Source organism: Piliocolobus tephrosceles, chromosome 8, assembly GCF_002776525.5.
Source record: "Piliocolobus tephrosceles isolate RC106 chromosome 8, ASM277652v3, whole genome shotgun sequence".
Taxonomy (NCBI): Eukaryota; Metazoa; Chordata; class Mammalia; order Primates; family Cercopithecidae; genus Piliocolobus; species Piliocolobus tephrosceles.
This window is the reverse complement of record NC_045441.1, coordinates 114251482-114257962: the sequence shown is the minus strand read 5'-3', so window position 1 is coordinate 114257962 and position 6481 is coordinate 114251482. Positions and strand designations below refer to the sequence as shown.

General features: G+C 40.9%; 1 pseudogene across 1 annotated transcript; it reads right to left on the bottom strand.

The window, feature by feature from the left end:
• Positions 1 to 667: 667 nt before the first annotated feature.
• LOC111550242 lies at positions 668 to 2502 on the bottom strand (annotated as a pseudogene). The gene is made up of 3 exons (XR_004229110.1): positions 1949 to 2502; positions 1445 to 1763; positions 668 to 1126 (listed from the first exon to the last, which is right to left on the bottom strand). The product of XR_004229110.1 is annotated as an elongation factor 1-gamma-like (transcript).
• Positions 2503 to 6481: the final 3979 nt, after the last annotated feature.

Here is a 6481-nt window from a genome sequence, read left to right as displayed (position 1 = left end):
ATGCTTAAAGGGTTTTTTAATTCTATTTTGAATTTAATACAAACCTCTCTGTTCATGAAGCATTTTACAGTCTGTTTTTTGTTTGGTTGCTTTTTTTTTCTTTGTTTATTTGTTTGTTTCTTGAGACAAGGTCTTGCCATGTCACCTTGGAGTGACATGGAGTGCAGTGACACAATCACGGCTCACTGCAGCCTCGACCTCCTGGGCTCAAGGGATCCTCCTCCCTTAGCCTCCCAAGTAGCTGGGACCACAGGTGCACATCACCATGCCCAGCTAATTACCCTGTCTCTACAGTCTATATTATAGAACTTTTTTAAAAATTTGGAATAATTTGGATTCCCAGGGTAATTATGTCCATTATTAATGCAAGATTTTGGGCAAAAGTGTAAATAACAATAATAGCTAACACAGAGTGCTCCCTTTTGTGTCAGATACCTTTCCAGGAGCTTTATTAAACATACAAGTTAATTCCAAATTAATTCTGTGATGTTATGTTAATTTTATATCAATGAGTCATCTGAAACAAGCAGAGGTTAAGAAAGTTGTCCAAAGTAAGGAAGCCATGTGGGAGAGAAGAGACTCTTTTTTTTCAATGTTCAGTTTCCTTTAATGACCCCCATCTCCCTGAAGGGGCAGATGCAGGCAGCTAGGCGTTGGCAAGAGATGTTCACTTGAAGATCGTGCCTTGATTGAAGTCTTGGCCAACATGCTGGAAGGCCCCCTCCCAGGAAAAGTACTCTCGAACTTTCACTATGGATATATTTGGATTCCAAGTGTCTCCTCACTGCCAGAACCCAGTTTCCTCCGTATGTATGATTCATAGTCCACCTGCCAATTTGCACTCAGAGGAAAGGCAAGCTCCTGGCCTCAGAAGACCCAGACTCTAGAAATGGAGCCGCTATTGTTGGTTCCAAAGGGGATGAAACTGGTGAAAGCATTCTTCCTCAGCTTGTCCAGTCGCTGGAACATTCCAGTGATGAGATTGCAGCTCATGAAGATCTGACTGAGTGAGTTCATCAGGGCAGCAATACTCTGAGTATCACAGGAACTAGACATCCTCATCAAAGTGCTCCCAAAAATATGGCAGTGCCACAGGGAGTGTGTCCTTGTTGGAGTCCTTGCTGCTTAAATTCATCCAACACAGCCAGGTGCGGCAGCTCACGCCTGTAATCCCAACACTTTGGGAGGCCGAGGCTGGCGAATCACCAGGTCAGGAATTCAAGACCAGCCTGACCAACATGGCGAAACCCCGTCTCTACTAAAAATACAAAAAATTAGTCAGGCATAGCAGTGGGCGCCTGTAATCCCAGCTGCTCAGGAGGCTGAGGCAGGAAAATTTCTTGAACCGGTGAGGTGGAGGTTGCTGTGAGCCGAGATCATGCCACTCACTGTACTCCAGCCCGGGCGATAGAGTGAGACTCCGCCTCAATAAATAAATAAATAAATATTCATCCAACACAAAGGTACTCTTGGGCAGGTGAGCGGAGGGGTCCTTGGTCTTAGGCTCAGTGGCCAGCACCTGCTTACATTCATCCATCACCTCCTCAGGAGCAGGGGCAGCCGCCATTTTCTTCTCCTTCCAATCAGCCTGGGGCTCTGCTTCTCTTCCTGTGAACCTTGCTTTTTCCATAGGGTGTCTTTTTTAGGTTGGCTCTCGGCAAACTTTTTAGCATCAAACTGGGCCATCTTCTCACAGTTTCACTTCCCCCAAGACAGCCGGGAACTGAGGCTGGTTAATGCAGATGAGGGACCAGCGGTTATAACATGTAATATATACAAATAAATAAATATAATATATTATTTTAATATTTTAAAATATATTACAAAATATTTTATCTTTTGTATATAATATATAAATTATATATAGATAAAATAAGGTGCATTTTATATATAATTATATATTATAATAATGATATATATTATAAATATGATAAAATATATTACAAAATTCGGAAAGGCTTGGTGGAAAGAAGGTCCTATGACCTGCTTATACAGCTACAATAGGGTGCAGACGACTGTGATGTCAGCCAGTCACACATTCACCCACCAGAAAAGTCCTCATCTTCAAGTGAGCGTCCAGCAGCCCCAGAATTCGCCTCACTTCCTCCTTTGCATTCTGAGTGGCCTGCTTATTGTGGTGCCTGATGCTCATGTTGGGGAACACCCAGATCCTGGCTGGGGGCGCTCTACCGCTATCAGCAAAGCTCACCCACTGCGCCACCTAGGCTACTGCTTCGGGTGTACTTCCCTGCAGCAACTCATTGCTCCATAGTAGGTAATGGCATTGCTCTCAAACACACAGAACCCACAATCACCCTCAAATGCTGGATACTTGCCAGCAGGAAAATTGCAGAGAAATTCAGGGGTGCGATTGGTTTGGCCAAAGTGGAAGTGGGGTGGTGCCGACAGCGCATGGACCTGAGCCCCGCTGTACTGAGCAGCAATGAGGGCCCTGAAGGCCCTCCAGTTTTCAGGATATGTGTACAGGGTCCCAGCTGCCATGGTGATTCCGCAAAGAAAGGGACAAGAAGAGATTCTTTCTGAGGTTTAAGATACATACCATCTATACGTACTTAAAATATATATTCATATGCATAGAAAAGACATGTAAAAGAAGCTCAGCAGAGGCTACTTCCCGAGAGGACTGCAGGACTTAGGATCTACAGTGAGAGGAGGATTAATATTTTACTATAAATGTTTATCTTTGTACTGTTTGAAAGGTTTACTATGTGCATATGTCATATTGTTAGTTAAAAGAAGAGACAGAGCAAATCCTACCTACCCTGAAATGTGTGTTTTGTTCCACTTGGCAAGAAATGCCAAATAAAGGGAGGAAAGCCAAGGCCCAAATTGTCAATATCATAGTCTTGCACATGACCAGTCCTGTACAGCAAAGAAAGTATTTGGATAATTTATAAACATTGAAGTGTGTATTTTATACATTTTATATCTATGCCTTTGGAGAAAAGTATATTACAAAACAAAGTGTAACTTGTATCACTTTATTTGAATTATTTTACATGTTGATTTACTTTAGAAAGCCATTGTGAAATGTGCTTCTACTGTAATATACGACTGTGTGTTGGTCACTTTATTAATAGAATAATTACATTGTGCTTTTTTTTCACATGTACTGGCACTCAAAAGTATTTCTTTGAAAACAGCACTGACTTTTTGATCCCCATAATTCAAGTCTTGTAATCATTCAACATCAAATAGGGAGGAAAATTCATCATTTTCAAAGCTACGCTGAGGTGGTATTATGACATATCATTCTAAGATATTGTTTCACTTGTCAGAAAAACACCTGTAGAAAGAATTAGTCTATTTGTCTATTTCAAAGAGACTTTTTTCAAAAAGCTGAAATCTGAAAAACAAAACAAACAAAAAAAATGATAAAGGACAAGACTTGTAGTAGGATGAGCCACTGTTATTTTGCCTTCTGCTCAATCCAACTCACAAAAGAAATACTTGTTTGGCAAATGGGTAAATGGTGGTATTATTTACTGAAGCTGACTATACAATATACTCAAACAAGGATAGTTTGAGAATAAAAGGATGTATTATCCACTATCCTCAGCAATCTAACGCAGAAGCAGAAAACCAAACACCGCATGTTCTCCCTTGTAAGTGGGAGCTGAACAATGAGAACACATGGACACAGGGAGGGGAACATCACACACTGAGGCCTGTGGGAGGTGGGCAGGGGGAAAGAGAGCATTAGAAGAAGTAGCTAATGCATGCTGGGCTTAATACCTAAGTGATGGGTTGATATGTGCAGCAAACCACCACGGCACACATTTACCTATGTAACAAACCTGCATGTCCTGCACATGTACCCCAGAACTTAAAAAAAAAATTAAGAATTGTTAAAAAGATGCAATACCAATAATTACTCTATGACAACAGGTGTAAGCTAAGACTGTCCCGGGCATATCAGATGGCTTTTGCTACATAGCATACTAGCCGTTGGATTTAAACAACAATATATTTTTTTAATTTCATGATTCTATGGGTCGCTTGGGAGGATTTTGTGGCTTGGGCCTGCTTGGCTGATTTTCTCTGGACTCATAGACAGAATGCAGGCCAGTTGGTGGCTGAATGATCTAAGATAGCTTCTGAATCATTCTAGGCTCACAGCTCTGGCAGTTGTCAGCAAATGTGCAGCTTGTCTTATTATCCACGGGGTTGGCTCTTCCACATGATAGCTATGGCATTCTACAGGCAACAAAAGTTGAATCTAAGACCTCTTGAAGCCTGGGCTCATAACTCATACATCTTGTACCTCATCATTTTTACTATATTTGATGTATTAAGGAAAGTTACAAAGTCAGTCCCAGATTTAAAGAGTGGAGAACTAGACTCCACCATTTAATGAGAGTTACTGACAAGAATTGTGACTATTTGTGCAATCCAAAACTCTAGGCACACTAGAATATATGATCAGCCTGCATTTTCTGAAACTAGGAAAGCTCAAAGAAGTACAGCTTCTTTCCAAATACCACAAAACAAAGGCTATGCTCCTGCCCTGTGACTTAAATACAGGTCTTAGAATTATGAAAATATCTCTGAAAGCCAGAATAGGACCTCAAAATGCTAAAAAGGTTATATAAAATGAACCTTCTGTGTTGTTAATAAAATAATCCTGTAAACCCTCCCTAAGTCATCCACATTCTCAAAATGCAGTAGGTACCTTTAAAGCCAGATATTTAAATCAGGCCTATTCACTCACAATACTGGACAAACAGAAGGTATTTGCCTGTTTTTGATCTTTTGTTCCTGGTCTCTCATGCTACCTCTGGGAGCAAATACTCTTACAGCTCATGGATTCTTATCTTTGGAAGGGACATTTTGATCATAGTTGCAAAATTTTTTATCACAAATGGACCATTAATTAGTTCTCTGTAGCTTTGTCCATTTTTTCCTAAGGAAATTAAAAGGAGTTCAGATGGAACTCGGAGCATCACTTAAATGGGAAGGATGTGCCAAACCCAGGGATCTTATGACTTCACAAGTTCTTAGCGTCAGTGCTCTTCTGGTATTTTCACCTGCCTCCTTTGGCTCAAAATATAAGCTGTCCACTAGTCCACATGGTAACCAGGTCTTCACCTCCTCCTGCACCCAGTCAACTCTCAATGGACCAAGTTTTAAGGGGAATCTTTATTTTTTATTTTATTTGTTTATTATTATTCATTTTGTTTGTTTGTTTGTTTTGAGATGGAGTTTCACTCTTGTCTCCCAGACTGGAGTGCAATGGTGCATTCTCACTCTCACTGCAACCTCTGCCTCCCAGGTTCAAGCATCCTCCTGCCTCAGCCTCCTGAGTAGCTGGGATTACAGGTGGCAGCAACCATGCCCAGCTAATTTTTGTATTTTTAGTAGAGACGAGGTTTCACCAAGTTGGCCAGGCTGATCTCAAACTCCTAACCTCAGGTGATCCATCTGCCTCGGCCTCCCAAAGTGCTGGGATTACAGGTGTGAGCCACTGCGCCTGGCCAGAATCTTTATTTTTAAAAGCTCTTGAGTATCTTGCTGAGTTATCAAGTTGGGGACCCATAGATATCATCAACAAGTTTATAATTGAACCTAAATCCTTTATTTAATCTTTCTCCAAATGCAAATCAAAACCACTATGAGATACTATCTCACACCAGTTAGAATGGCGATCATTAAAAAAACAGGAAACAACAGGTGTTGGAGAGGATGTGGAGAAATAGGAACACTTTTACACTGTTGCTGGGACTGTAAACTAGTTCAACCATTGTAGAAGACAGTGTGGTGATTCCTCACAGATCTAGAACTAGAAATACCATTCAAACCAGCCATCCCATTACTGAGTATATACCCAAAGGATTATAAATCATGCTGCTATAGAGACGCATGCACACATATGTTTACTGCAGCACTATTCACAATAGCAAAGACTTGGAACCAACCCAAATGTCCATCAATGACAGACTGGATTAAGAAAATGTGGCACATATACACCATGGAATACTATGCAGCCGTAAAAAAGGATGAGTTCATGTCCTTTGTAGGGACATGGATGCAGCTGGAAACCATCATTCTCAGCAAACTATCACAAGAACAGAAAACTGAACACCGCATGTTCTCACTTATAGGTGGGAACTGAACAATGAGAACAGTTGGACACAGGAAGGGGAACATCACACACTGGCGCTTGTCGTGGGGTTGGGGGAGTGAGGAGGGATAGCATTAGGAGATATACCTAATATAAATGATGACTTAATGGGTGCAACACACCAACATGGCACATGTATACATATGTAACAAACCACACGTTGTGCACATGTACCCTAGAACTTAAAGTATAATAAAAAATAAAAAATAAAAAATCTTCCTCCAAAGGGCATTAAGGAATCTAAACAGATAAGCAAGAAAAATCCAAATAACCCCATGAAAAAGTGGGCAAAGGACGTGAATAGCTAATTCTCAAGCAAAGATATACAAACAGTCAACA